Source organism: Corapipo altera, unplaced genomic scaffold (genome assembly GCF_003945725.1).
Source record: "Corapipo altera isolate COAL_440 unplaced genomic scaffold, ASM394572v1 55, whole genome shotgun sequence".
Lineage (NCBI taxonomy): Eukaryota > Metazoa > Chordata > Aves > Passeriformes > Pipridae > Corapipo > Corapipo altera.
The window spans coordinates 3869451-3883977 of NW_020884882.1; the positions used below are offsets into that span (position 1 = coordinate 3869451).

At 38.0% G+C, this 14527-nt stretch overlaps 1 protein-coding gene across 3 annotated transcripts in view; it reads left to right on the forward strand.

Moving 5' to 3' along the window:
• The window catches only part of CACNA2D3 (calcium voltage-gated channel auxiliary subunit alpha2delta 3), a 484187-nt gene that overhangs the window by 62569 nt on the left and 407091 nt on the right, over nt 1-14527 (forward strand). The gene's annotated exons all lie outside the window — the stretch shown is intronic.

The following is a 14527-nucleotide window of genomic DNA, read 5'->3' on the forward strand; positions in this document are numbered from 1 at the left end:
GACAGTGATGTTTAACGGGCGAATTCATATCCAGGAGACCCGAATGCCCTTTCCTAAAGGGATCATATGTATTTTTTTTTTTATTTTTTTTTTTTACCTGGTGGGTGGGGGGATGGTCACGGAACAGGATGCGGTGACTCCCTGAGGGACTGTGTGCTGCTCTTCTCTTGAGGCATCACTAGATCCGCTGTGCAGCAGGATGGGTGCTCACTGGAACACAAATGTGCATAGATGTGACTGTGCTGCTTGTATTTAACAGGACTGTTCTACTGGCATATACATTCTATAGCACTTCCTTTTTCTAATTCACTCCCAGACTAGGTGTGAAAACATCTACTACAAAGCATACGTTTTCTTTTGAGTCTTCAAGAATTTGAAATAAATCACAGGTAACATGAGGAAAGAATAAGTTGTCTTTCTAAGCATGTCCTGGGTGACTGGAGTAATATCTTAATAATCACAGAACAATGATAGTGACAGGGCACAAAATAAAAGCTGAAATCGGTGAAGAGAATCAGATAGCTGTTTTGCTTAGATTTTTACCTTTTAATGGCAAGTTTTCCAGCAGTAAAGATCTTTTCAGTTGGTGGCTTCAAATCCTGGCAACTTTAAATATTTCTTTTTTATTGATACTGTGAACTCCTGCTTACACAATAACACGTTTACCCTAGCTGTCTGTGTATTGATCTGGCACTGATACTCCTGGTTCACATATTTAACATCAACTGAGAGGTTATTTTGTGTTTTCTACAGTCTCATTCGAGAATAATTCCATCCTGAAGGGACTCAGTTGTCAAAACTTGAAAGTACAGTGTATTTCTGACCAGTAAGTGATAGGCTTTTCTTGATCTAAAGTTTACCAACCTGTTCCTTAGAGACTGACACATTTGATTTGCTGCCTTTGAGCACAAAACTATTGCAAGTATCACTGTTTGCCACTTTACAATTTAATTAACTCAGTCGCCAAGTTGTTTTTTTTTTTTTTTTAAAGTAGCCTAAGGCTTCAAGTAAGAAAATGTTAAATATGCTCTGCTAATGCCACCTGCTGATCCTGAGAGTACATATCTGCCTGCAGTTTCCTTTTATGCACAGTTTTCATATACCACTCTGTATACATTCAATGAATAATTTCTCATGTGCTTTGTTGTAGTGTTATTTTAGATCCGTAGTAATGAATTAGTTCTGGACCTTAGTCCCATGTGCCGAAATTTCACTTTAGCTCTAGTCCAATTCTTAATTCTAGTTGTTAAAAGCAAACAACAGAACCCAACTTAGTCCTTGTTTTCACTGCTGTGCTCTAGTTCCCTGCATAGTCAAAATGCAGACTTAAATATTTTATAAAACTGTAAAGAATGGCTTATTGTATCTTACTGTCTCATAAAAACTTACTTTGCGTGTCTGCAAATGTATAAACTCTTGGGCTTGTATGTGACACAGTGCAGTTCAGCTGCTTCATTTTTGTGACCCAATGTTTCAGTGTCTTCCTCGGTTGCAGAGGACTCATGTACAACATGGTCCTGGTGATCAGGATCACAGGGGTGGTAAAAAATATTTTTACTGGGAGTAGTCTTCACTTTTCTGCTGGATGGCAGGCAGGCCTGCCAGTAGCACTGTGAGGCATGATGCACTTACATTTCCCCCCTTGCACCCCCTCCATTTTCTAGGATGTGTTTAGCAGTGGATTGTTTTTGTTTTAAACCTTGTGTTTGAGTTTCTTTGCTTGCACAGTTCAATGGGATGCAAACTACTGAAATAATCAAGTCAGAATTACACTGTATCAACATGTAGATAAACAGTAATTGAATGAACGAGACTGTACAGAGCAAGGGGAACACTTTGAAAGTTCAAGTTAATGGAAGTCTTTTCACATTAGCCTTCACTAAAGGCATGGTTTGGAAGTTGGGAAGGAATTATTGTGATAGACTAGAATGTGTCAGGTATGAACTTAAACTGCTGAAAGAGTACTAATACCATTTTAGGAAAAAAAGAAAACTGAACTATGAGCACCATTTATTTACTTCTACAGTAACATCTCCTCGGACTTGACAGACCTGCCCCTTGAGGGGTGAGTTCTTTATTTTTTGCATCTACTTGTTTCAGCCAGAATTGTATCCTTCACCATCCTTTATAATTATGGACATAATAGGTGAAACAGGATCTGCTTCTTGGGTTTGGTGAGGTTTTAAAAATATTTAAATACTATTTATAACTAAACTTTTCACTGCTCAGTCTTAACCATATACTCTCCTGTTTCTTCAACTCATTTGATTCAAATGTCTGTTGTCAAAATACTTTAGAATACTTCAAGTTGTTGCTGCAGTAATACCTTTCTATTTTAGTTTTGGTTTTGGCTGATAGATGTTTGCACAGAACTGACACGATAAGTTTCTGAATTTAAAAATCCCTGGTTACAGATACTTGAACTCCATTTTGCTTTGGACTAGAGCACATGCTCAACTTGTATATGTCTCTTCTCCCCTCCTCTATCCCCCCCATCATGCCTCTGAAGTGGACTGTCCCTTAGTACTGTGAAATTCTGTAGCAGCAGTTGAATATAGTTATTAAAGGATACATAAAGAGAGAAACTGTCACATTAACAAGATACGAGTCTTTATGTGTGGAGACCTGCTGCACCCACACAGATACTATTCAAAGATTATGTCATTTTAAAACACCATCATAAAAGAAAATCTGTCCTAAATGATGGACTTTGTTACTATTGAAGACTGAAATTAAGAAATGTTACAAAAGGTCTAAGCATACCTAGTTCTTGCTTTTCAGTCTAGCAGGGGTTTGATTACTGTTGTATTGGAACACTTAGGAACAGTCTGATTCTGACAAGTAAAATAAAGAGGTTAAGTGGTCTCCTAATATTTAATTTTGAGGAGAAAGGCTCAAAGGTAACGTGCAGAGGAAACTGCATCTGATCTGCAAGGGCTCCCTGGTGAATAATACTTTATATACAAATGTACAACTACAAGTCCAAGATATAGTAAAACTATGCTCTATAGTAAAACTGACAGTGTTCAGATATGTGCAAAAAATGATCAAATTCCCTCTAATCCAGAAATCAGGGTCCAGCTTGCTGACTGATTCTGTATGCATTCTTGAATGTTGCATGCTTAATAACAGCTCACCCAGCCTTACGTAGCCTGTGAACTCTGAACTGACTAACTAGAGCAGACTTTTTCTCTGTCAAGTTTTCATTAAATTTTAAACTACATATGCGGGTTTGCGGTGTCAGCAAAGAAAAGGATTTCTTCTGGCAGGATTCACCTTCAGGACTTTGTGCTCTAAGATGACCCTGCTTGAGCAGGGAAGTTGGACCAGATGACCCATGGTGGTCTCTTCTAACTCATCGTGCTCTGTGACTTCAGGACTTGAGTACCTGTGCTGGTGGATCACTACTCCAACTCTCACTGTGGTGTTATTTCTCTGGCATAATACTTATTAGGCAGGAGCTGAGGGCTCTGCCCCAGTGTAGACAGGTTTACAGTGTGTGCATAATCTTTAAAGCTTGTGATGATCACTGTCACAGCACTTACAGCACAAAGAGATTCCCTGCACACAACAAACAGCTCTCAAGCTCAGTGCACATCTCCTCCTAACCTCTCGCTGAGCCTTGACAGTCTGGCACAACTGCAGCTTCTGCAGCTGGTTTTCCTTAATGAACTGGAAATGGTATTACATGGGTGCAACTCGGTGTTAACCTGTGATTGATGTGATATTTCACGAGGTAACTCACTGTGTGCGTGTATTAGTGCAGAACAGACTCGTTCCGCTGCACACAATAGGTTCATTCTTCACTAGATAAATATAATGTGAGTAATTGCAGTTCATTATGTAAATACCTTTGTGTGAGACTTTCATGGAGTAGAAATGGATTTTGCAGAATATTTTTCTCCTACATAGAATGCTTTTTAAATGTTTTTTAAAGCAATGTAAGAGTGTCCATCAGGAAGGAGGATTCTAAGCCTGCAACTTAGAACATTTTATTATGACTTAGCCTGACTTGATGTGAGTTGAAAAGAACCATACAAATATCTTAGCCTTTCCCCTTTCAGTAGTAGGTATTGTTTGGTGTGATGGACTGTGTTGTTATTTTGTATTTATTAGGCATCTAGATCATGGAAGGTGAATGGGATAGAATTTAAAAGAAAAAAGACATACTGCCCTAAACAAAGGGAAAGGGATGGGAGGGTTAAGAAGATGTGATGGAGGAGGAATTGAGGTCTAAAGGCACAATTGCTTGTGGTAGTACCAGAAAAATGTCTAAAACTTTGGAAACCTCTTCCTAAATATAGGGTTTATTTCAAGTATTTCTCTCCCTGTATGTGTATATATTAGTGCTGGTACAGAGATAACAACAAATATTTCAATATAATAATAGAAGTGCCTTCCAGTGTGAAAAATATGAGCAAGTCTTCTGTTGGTGAAGGATCATTAAGAATGAAATATTAAAGAACTAAAAGATATCCCTGTTAACCTGATATTATTTTTTTTCTGGCAATATGGTTTTAAATCCAATCTTCTCATAGCATAGGCAGCTTTCTGCACAAGCTTTGCATGCTGACATGTAGAAAAAAATCAGCCAAATGAAAAAAAGAACTGGCAACACTTATTTCTCATATTGCAGTGTTTTTTAATGAAGCTTTTCTACTTGGAATAATATATCATGCCCTTTGTTTCTGGGCACTAAAAAGTAAATCTGTGAAAATGTATCTTTTTATTTCTGTTGGGTTATTCCGTTTTGCAAAGAGAGGAGAGTGTCTTTGCTCCTTACATTGTCTGATAACACCAAGATGCACAATAAAGTCATGTCAGTCAGCTCTGTGAAAAGAAAGGTTGCACAAGTTTGCTAAGACAGATCTGCGTGTCGTGGTGAATTCCAGCCAATACTGTAACATATCTGGAGACCCTGAACAGGCTTCCAATTTAACAATGTCTCTAAAATATTGACATGTGGAGAATGGAAGCCTTTGTTTGTTTTTGCTGTAGCTCAGTTCCCTGCATACCGAACAAAAACCTTTAATGAGGAAAATAGTTTCAACGGACTTAGAAAAACAGCTCAAGTCTATAAATGAATGAAAGGAAAAGCCAGATAACACAGCTGCTTTATGTAATGGTTAGTCTGTCTTCAAACAACTCGACTGTGAAATGGTGCAAGCCTTGAGATTATTACTTTTCCCCAATGGCAATTTGTATTCTCGAGCAGCGAGTGCGCCACCGTATTTCAATCTCAGGGTGGGGGTGGCAGGATGCTGGCTGGAGCTTATTGTGCCAGTTGTGTTAAATAAGGGCAATTAGGACACTCCAGTTTTTCCTAAATAAATCCCCAGTCACTTCATCTATGATTCTTCAAAATGCAAGATGCCAGTTCTCTTGGTAGTACAGCTAAGGCAAGATGCCCAGAAAGATGACATGTGTTTTCTTCAACTACTGCAGTTCCCTGGTCTTACATATTTCTTGAAGCAGTAACTGCTGCTCTAAAAAGTGCTCCTTGAAGTGTCTGCTGTTGTGAGTGCTGCCTTTCCCTGCCAACAGACTGTGTGATCAGATGGTACCCAGGGTGGTATGAAAGAGTTCAGCTCTGCTAAAGGACTGTAGTGTCTGTATGCATCAGTAGGTTAAAGACTGGGCATGTACTGATTATGTCCAGAATAACTTGGGAAATTGTGAGAAGTTTTTTATTGACTTGATCTTTGGAGAATTTATCTTTTCAGAGCTCTGCAGATTCACAGCTCTGTGTTATGGCTTTCTTTTCCTGGGAGTAATTAGTTTGTTTAAACACTGTACCAGAGTGGGGCCACTAGCCTTATAACAAATGCAAGATCATAATTTCTGGTTATGATTTCATTGATATAAAGAACTTGTGTAGGGCTGAAAAAAAGGCACTTATGAATAACTTCATTCTCACCAACCTCTTAGACACAGTGCTCCTACATAGACAGACAGGTAGTGCACACTTTTTCTCTTCCTCTGTGTATTTCTGTCTTTTCCTAAATCTTAGTTTCAGTCACTTCTTGACACGGAAGATGCAAGAGTAGGAGAGCTAGTCAGTCCAGCTATTACTCCCTCTCTCATAAGTAGGGAGCACAGTTTGCATGGGGAAGCTGTCTTAGGATATACTAAAAAGTGTTTGCATTGGACCCAAGTACTTTGAAAAATCTGTAAATGAGAGAATAGCCCCAGCTTTGAAGGGCATGGTGCAGCATCTTGATGAAACACTTCAAGAATGCTGACTTACCAATGATTTCTAATATTCAACCATTTTTATATATGTTTATATAAACATGTATAAAACATGAACATCTTGTAATTCTTTAATCTCCTCATAGGTTTTGTTGTTCTACATATAGGAGATAATAATTAAATCATTACTGTGATTGCAAAAGTATCTACAATATAGATGTGCTGAAGTATGTGTAATGATTAGCACATGAAGTAAAAAGTGTGTAGATATGAAGCATACCCATAAATGGAGTTTCTGTGTCTGACTACTAGCACAAAACTGTTAAAAAGAAGTGCTATTGAAGTGTTGCAGTGATAATTATTAATTCTTTTCCTTAATAACAAAAAACCTGTACAGTATTGCTTTCCTTTTGTAACTAAAAAGATCTGACTTTAGATTTGTAAAGCTTGAAGTGAAGTAAGGAGTTTCCCAGAAGAGCTGCTTGGGAGGAGAATTTTAAACAGTGCAAACAGATGACACCTCAGGTGGAGATTCTCTGGTGAGAAAAAAACCCAAGCAAATCAGCAGTGCACTGATGAGCAGGTCAGTGGTCTCACTGGTGGGGAGTGGCAATAGGTGCTCTTAGCAGCTTGTGGTTTTAACCCTTGATTATGAGTCAAGTGTCACAGGAGCACAGTGCACTGTGTGAAGAAGGCTTTTCATGGAGTTCTGGCACCTCCTGTTCTGGAGACTGAGCAGCTTCTGCAGTTTGGATTTATGGTAATTCGATACAGAACAGAGCACAGGCTGCGATTTCGGGGGCTTTCCCTTCTCCCACAGTCAGAATATGGGCAGCAGTTTGCAGGAGTCAGAAGGGTATCTAGGGTGAAATAACCTTCACTACATTTATAAAGAAGGATGGAAGCACTGAATTGAGGGATCAAAGTGGCTGGAAAACTATTTAGGGAATTGTACGTGTTTTTAGTGAGAAAATGGGCAGTATCATTCTGTGGTTTGGAAAAGTGGGACTTGCAATAGATAAAGATGAGAAATGGAAAATAGACACAGCAATGGAAAACAAAATGGTGGGGCAATAAATGTATTGGAGGAAAAATAGGGACCCTTAGTTTTCATGTATCAAATCATGTATCAGGCCAGTATAATGCTCAGGAAAAGCTCTTGTGGTTTGATGTCTTTCTTAAACTTTTTTTGTTAAGATTGACAAGCTGCCCTGTTGCCTTTTTCTTTCCAGCGGCCCTCAACTAATTAAAAAAATACCAGTTTTGAATGGAGACAGTTATTGCCAGTAATGTCTGAGAGATGAGAGCTGAGAACTGCACAAACATTTTTTGTTCTTGTTTGAAAGACACAAATGGCACATGTAACAAAACATCCCCTTGGGGTTCAGGGTGGTGTCACTGGCCCTTGGTCAAATATCACATTGAATCCATTATCTAAACCTAATGTATTGGTCCCAACAGTAGATTAAGCAAATGTGTTTTCATGACACAAAAACCCCCAAAACAAAAAAAGAAACCCACAAAACCCTCAGCCCTCAAACCCACAAAATCTTGGGGTGGGATAACACCTGACAATAAGAAGTTTGGTTCAGAATTTTGCTTATTTTTTCTATATTTTTCCAAAATCTATCTAGTATTGTGCGCTTCTAAGTAGAATTGTAGTATAAACTGGCATTTGTGGATGGTGATTTTTTTTTTCATTTTCCTTTTACAGATAGGAAGGATGGCTATATTATGGCCTGAACTTGTTAGTATTAATGTTTAAAATGGAGTGATACATTAAAAAGTAATAAGCACAGCAGTTGGAGTGTGTCTGTTGCAATATTAGTGACACTATGATGGATTAACAGCCTGGAAAATAGAAATGCATGCTCTGGCAAATATTTTACCTAACACTTATTAGTATATTTACGGGTATCAATTTTGCTTTTACTTTGCGTATTTTAAGCATAATCATGCTTTAATGTATTTTAAAACCCCCTCAACCGCCTGGTAAATCTACTGTTTTTCAGCAGGTAAAGTCATGAACTTTCCATACAATGTAATGTCAAGCTGTATTATTAAAGTAGAAGTACGATTTGACCACTATACACAAGCCAGAAATTGAAACCTCAGAGTAAGAGACTACCTTGTTTTTTTTTTTTCTGTGACAGAGTATTATTTTGTGTGATGTAAATCATTCATTATGCCCATGCCCACTTTTCCCCCTGACTAAGGGTATTATAGAAGTGCCCTAATAACAGATTGTTTCATTTGTCTACAGCAGCAAGGTTTCAACTAATGCTCATAGAACAAGTAGCTACTTGCCCTGGTGGAAAGAGATGCAAAGTGAAGTAACCACTGCAGAAGTGAAACTTGATTTGCAAAAAGTAGCAAGTCTTAAGTAGTTTTTATCAGGTTGCTATTGTGACTCTGAGACAAATAACGAATTGCCTACACTATTCTTGAAGTTAAATCAGTTTCAGACTCTGAATAGTTAAGAAATTTGCTTAGTGCTTCCTACTACTATTTTAGACTTATTGAAACCTGTTTGCCTTTTGATAATTCTTGGTGGCTTTTCTCTGCAGTTGTGATCAGATATTTAAGTCAAATATTCTCACAGGACACTGCATTATGTTGATATATATTATTTTTCTTTATGCAACAATTTAATGGAATTCATTACAATAATGTGTTACTTTTTAATGTGTGGTATTTCCAGTAGCCTTTTGAGATAACTTTGATTTTTAGGATCAGTCAATGTTCACAATAAATGAACAAGGCTCAACAAAGCGATAGAGTGGAGGTGGGTCACAGGTTAGCAACTGCTGCCATAGAATTATACAAAATTAATTCTCTGTAACATCAGTAAGTAGCACTGTGTTGACTACACTGCTAGTTTCTTGATCTGATATTCAGGACTTCATAAAAGTCACGTTACCACAACAAAACTCATACTTGTGATGCAGGAATTAATTGGAGAGTGACAGAATTATAGGCCTCTGAAGTACCTTACGGCTTTGTGTAATTACTTGACATAGCACTGTTTCTTGGATCAAAAGCCACGTTATATTTTTCAACTTGGCAATAAGGATGTTATTTTGAAAATAATTAAATGCTGGTCTAGATTTTGCAGGTGGCTTTCAGCTGAGTGGTTGGAAGCTTAACCTCCCTGATGCCAGCGGGTCAATAGATGACACTTCATCTCCCACTGCAAAAGGCACTCTTCAGAAAGTGGCTACTCAGGGACATTTTCTCCTTCCTCTCCCCTCAATAACATCATTTTTGGTACCTGATATTTATGTGTCACTAATCATGCCAAGATCTGAAGTAAAAGCAATGCATTTCCTTAACTTTGAAGTCTGTACTTAAGGCTTTGACAAGGGTCCCTTAAAGTGGCTCTGAGGAATTTGCAAGGTTTGGGTGAACATTTACAGGCCATTATAGATATGTCTAGTGGCTCATTCTAGGGTGTAGACAGTAATAGATTAGCACTTAAATATGTTGTAACCTCTAGTCTTCATTTTTTTATCATCAGAGAAAGACTGCTAGGTAGGCTTGTTTCCATAGTATTCTGTCCATTATGTTAGAGCTCTTAATTACAGTTTCTCATTTTTAAGTCCTATCTTCAGTTTTCAAGCATTTTGAATGCATTTGAAAGCATTAACATTTGCAACCTAGCACTAACTTTGGTAGTAAAAAGGTAATTTATTTGCTTAGAAAAGAGTTCACTTCCTAGCATGAAACACTCAAAAGAAACTAAATGTAGACTTTGCCTTAATAGTTGAAAATTCAAAATAAATGAAGCTTATGTAAAATGGCACTAACAGACTAGAGTTACAGTGGACTGCTGAAATTGGATTTGGTTAGCTATAAACATAATTAGCTTAAAGCATTCTAGCTTGCCATGCAGTGTGAGCTCTCATAGGCTGGGATGTGATAATGCTTTGCTCTTTTGCATTTTAACTCCTTGTGGAGATGTGAAAGCCAGCTGATTGTAGACTTTGTAGAAGCTAAATTAACCACGGGTTCCTTGGGGGTTAGTGGCAAACTGTGAGGTTTATTTGGTGTTGAAGTGTGCTAAAGATAACGTGACAGTAACCTAAAATGCTGTACTCGCCTCCTACCAATTCTGAGTGCAGCCAGTATTTTTAAACATCTTCAGAAACATAGGTTGTATATGCCCTTAATATTCTCATGAATGAAATGTTAGTGTTTGATTTGACCTGAACAGTATATACAAACAAGATGATAATATTGTGAAGTTGCATACAAAATACCGATGTGGTTTAGAATTTTTGCGGCATTTTTATTTCTACAAGACAATGCCCATTATGTGGAATTGTGTTCATTTAATCCAGTGAGTGATGCTACTTGACCTCAATCTTTGTTGTAAGTGGGTTGGAATCGGTCAATAAGTAGGCATTTCCACACCAGTGAAACACTTAGATTTCTACACGTGGGACCTTCATAAAATTCTTAGAATATGTGTACATATGTTAAATCTCTATAGAACAGGCCTAATGTGCAGTCTCTTTCCCTTTCTCAGATGTACAGATCACTTGAAACAAGTGAGCCTGTGTTCTCACAGCATGCAAACACTGCTTGATGAATCCTTCCACTGCTGAGTTGTTTCCAAATAATAAATACAGAACCTTCAGCTTTTGCCTTTCATCTGACAATCTCAAGCTTTGCAAAGCTGAGATGGCTTTTGCTATCCCTCTTCTTCTCCTTTTTCCATTTTCCATGTATATGTGAAACATTATATTTGCAGAAAAGTAAGGGAAAGTTGCATACAGGACATTCTATTAAATTGTTCATTGCATGGGGTGGCTATATCCCTTCACTTCCTCTTTTTTACCCTCCCAGTGCCTTTCTTTAAGGGAGAATGTTTCAAGAGAGGTATTTCAGAAAAGGGGGAGAAGGGCCATTTTAATCTCTTACCCCCTCTCCCCACCCCCAAAAAAAATTCATTACATAGAATACATCTGAGGACTATAACCTTAGTATTTAGATTTGCAGAGGAATACAGTACATAGCAAGTATTAACACCATACCATGCAGAGTAGTTAAACTCTCCTATTTTTGCAGTATCTGAGTTTTCTAATATATATAGAATATAGACAAACTCAGGTATTTCCTTTCTTGTATTCTTTTTAAAAAATTAACTTCCAGTAGAGGTGGCTTACATCTTCAGCAAGGTTTTTAGTACTTCAGCCTTCTGCATTTATTACTTCTATTTAGAACTCATTGTAGATAAGCATCTGAAAAAAGAAATACAATAAACATTTGTGTTAATTATATCGTTTCCTCCTACTCTTCTCCCCTTCACCATATGTTCTTTTCTCTCTATGCCTCTCGAGTGACTTTTATTAGGGCCTGATACGTGTCTAATCACACACCTCAAAGTATGCTCTGGTGATGCAAATGTGACCCTGCTTCTGCACTCTTTTGAAAGTGTCAGTATATCTGAGGTAGACAGAGGAAAGAACAGTGGGATTAATTCATCAGGTAGTTACTGTGTGTATTTCCCTGGGTCTGTATTCCCTACTTGAGCCTTTGTGTCAAAGGCTTTGTGTCTCATATTACACATTGCCCTTGACCTGGATTTTTTATTTATTTGTGGGTATTTTTTGGTGTTTGGAGTGGGTTGGTTTGTTTGCTTTTTTTTTGTTTCCCCCTCCCCCTCCACACCAAATCCCTTGGTTATTTTCCCAAATGTGGTCCTCTGAAAAACCTTTGGGAATTCATCAAGTTTCTCTGATCATGTCTGTGACTTTCTATTACAACATTGATTCACATGTCCAAATTTTCTTTCTACTTTCATGGGGAAAACAGCTTCTTTCATTATCTGTGAAATACTAAAATGCACCATTGTGCTTGATCATCAAAGACAGCAGGAAATTAGATGCCATTTTTATCCCTTAAAAATGGGGGACCAGGAGCAGGGCAATCCAGCTTAATAGACTTGTATGGGGAGCTCTGCTTCTGAGACGACTGCCACGTAAGTAACTCACCTGAACTTACTGCTAAGATGCACTTTGGTTTCAGAATGTAAATTTGCTTTAAGCATAAATATATTCCTTCTCTGGCCAGTTATCTGTACATAAATTTGTTTAGTGGGATCAGCCATAATTCCAGATTTAGCAGTTACCTATTACAGCATAAGGACTCAATAGAAATGCTACATTACTTCCAAAAGATAAATTCAATACTATGCTTCTTTGAAACTTAGCTTTCTGCTGCTTTTGCTCCTGGATGTCACAAGGCTGCACTGAATAATGAAGCACACTGCTCTATCCCCAGTATAAAGGACTGAAACCCTTCAGCAGAACTTGCCACTTATTTTTTCTGTTTTCCTTGGTCTTTCCTTATGAAAACCCACTTAGGGCGTTTCTTACATCCTTGTGAGAACAGTGTGGGGAAAATGCTGGCAATAATTTTAAACTGTCTGTCAAGACTGCAGTGATCTGCATATCAGGAATAGTCAGTAGTGGTCAGACCAGGATGCAATAGTGTGACAGAGTGTGGTGCCACTTCCAGTGGTTTGTGTGTTATGGAACAGCCTTGCTTCCCGTTCTCTGAATTATCGAGAAGAACTGATTTGCTGCACGGGCATAACCACTGTGCATTAATGAAAGATGCTGAAAGCACTCTATGGTATAGTGCACACAAACGTTTGTTAACAAAATGAAGATGGACATGCTTGTGCTATCAAGCAAAAATTTCTTTTTCAAGTGCATTTTTTTCCTTAGACTAGCAATAGTAGATATAGGATTTCAGTATTAAACAGATGTGAATGTCCAGTTACACACACACCATATGAATAAATTGTAGATCTGATATCGTATTGAATGTATGATAGATGTAAATAAAGTCAAGGTCTAACAAGTGACTTTATCACCTTTTCTTGCCAATGATTAGTGGCGGGTTTAATACCTGTTAAATTTCTCAGGCCTGTTGAGTGCAGGGACCTTGTATGTGCTTTCAAAAACTTTCTAGGGCTTCCAGTAATTCTTTGAAAAATGAAGCTAGCTGTTACTTGTCACCAGGGCACGGTGTTGACTTGAAGCAGATAAGGATCTGTGTTAATGTAAAAACAGTTTAAATCTCACAAAATGAGTCTTAGAATTTCTTTCCTGACATTGTTTAGCATGTAAAAAGAGCTAAACAGCACAAATATTCAGGTAATCCACCATTCCTGTTTCATTCTTAGCTTGAAAAGATACTATTGTTTATGTAATATGTTCAAAGGGGCACATAATTTATTATATACTGTTAGTCAGCCATGTGCATTTTTACCTTTCTGCCTGTAGGTAAGCTGAACACCTGGTGACATGGCAGCATGTTTAAAACACTGCTGAGAAAATCCGCAGTAACAGCACAGATAATAACAGGTCTTTCAAAATTGAGTAATACACAAAATAAATATCACTTTTAACAAAATTTTCTTTATTGCCTTTGTATGAAGGTAATAGTACAGGGAGAAATATTGATTAGTTTACTGTTCCTGGTGGGGATGGCTGGTGGGTGGTAAAAGTTGCAGGGTACTGTGCTACTCTGCTCTACACAGTTCTCATAAGATGGTCTTTCTGTCTTTAAACTCCTAGTGTCTTCTGAGAAATGAGAACGCTTTTGTCAGCCAGGTGTTGAATAGAGGATATTTAAAGCAAACTGTTCAGTGCTCTTAGAAACGCTAATGTGGAAAAAAATACAGGTACTACATTTTGAGCTTCAAGACAGAAAATGTTAAACAAGACAAGAATGATATAGAAAGGCAGAGTGAATATTTTGAGGTTTTAATTCTAACTACAGAGGGGAGAAACTACAATTCTGGAGCGGACACTGGAGCTATATTGTGTGATGCAAGGATGACTCAGCCCACGCTCAGACCATCTTCAGGTCTTGCTGTACTTATTTACATTAAAGTTCATTGCTATTTTAAATCTGTGCATTTAGTGGAGAAGAAGGTGAGAAAAAAGCAGAGGGAGAAGAATAAAAGCAAAAGGAGGGAGGGTAGATTTTAAAACGCAACAACAAAAATACCTGGACCAATCCCTTCTGATCCCCACACTGCGCTCTCAGTGGAGGAGCTTGTAATCCTATATTTGCTATATCAAGAGGATTCTTCTATGAGCACAAATTAATAATTTATTCATAGGCTGGAGTCAGCCCGCATTGATTTACTTATGCTGCATTTCTTTTCATTCATAAGCCTTCGCTAGTCGGGATCTCTCGGATAGTGACTCGCTGCGGCGCTCCGGCGTGGGAGGAAGCAGCGAAACGTGCCTTTTATGCACAAGGACGTGCTATACATATATGACTCAATTAAATGTGCGAGCCTGACCTAAACCCG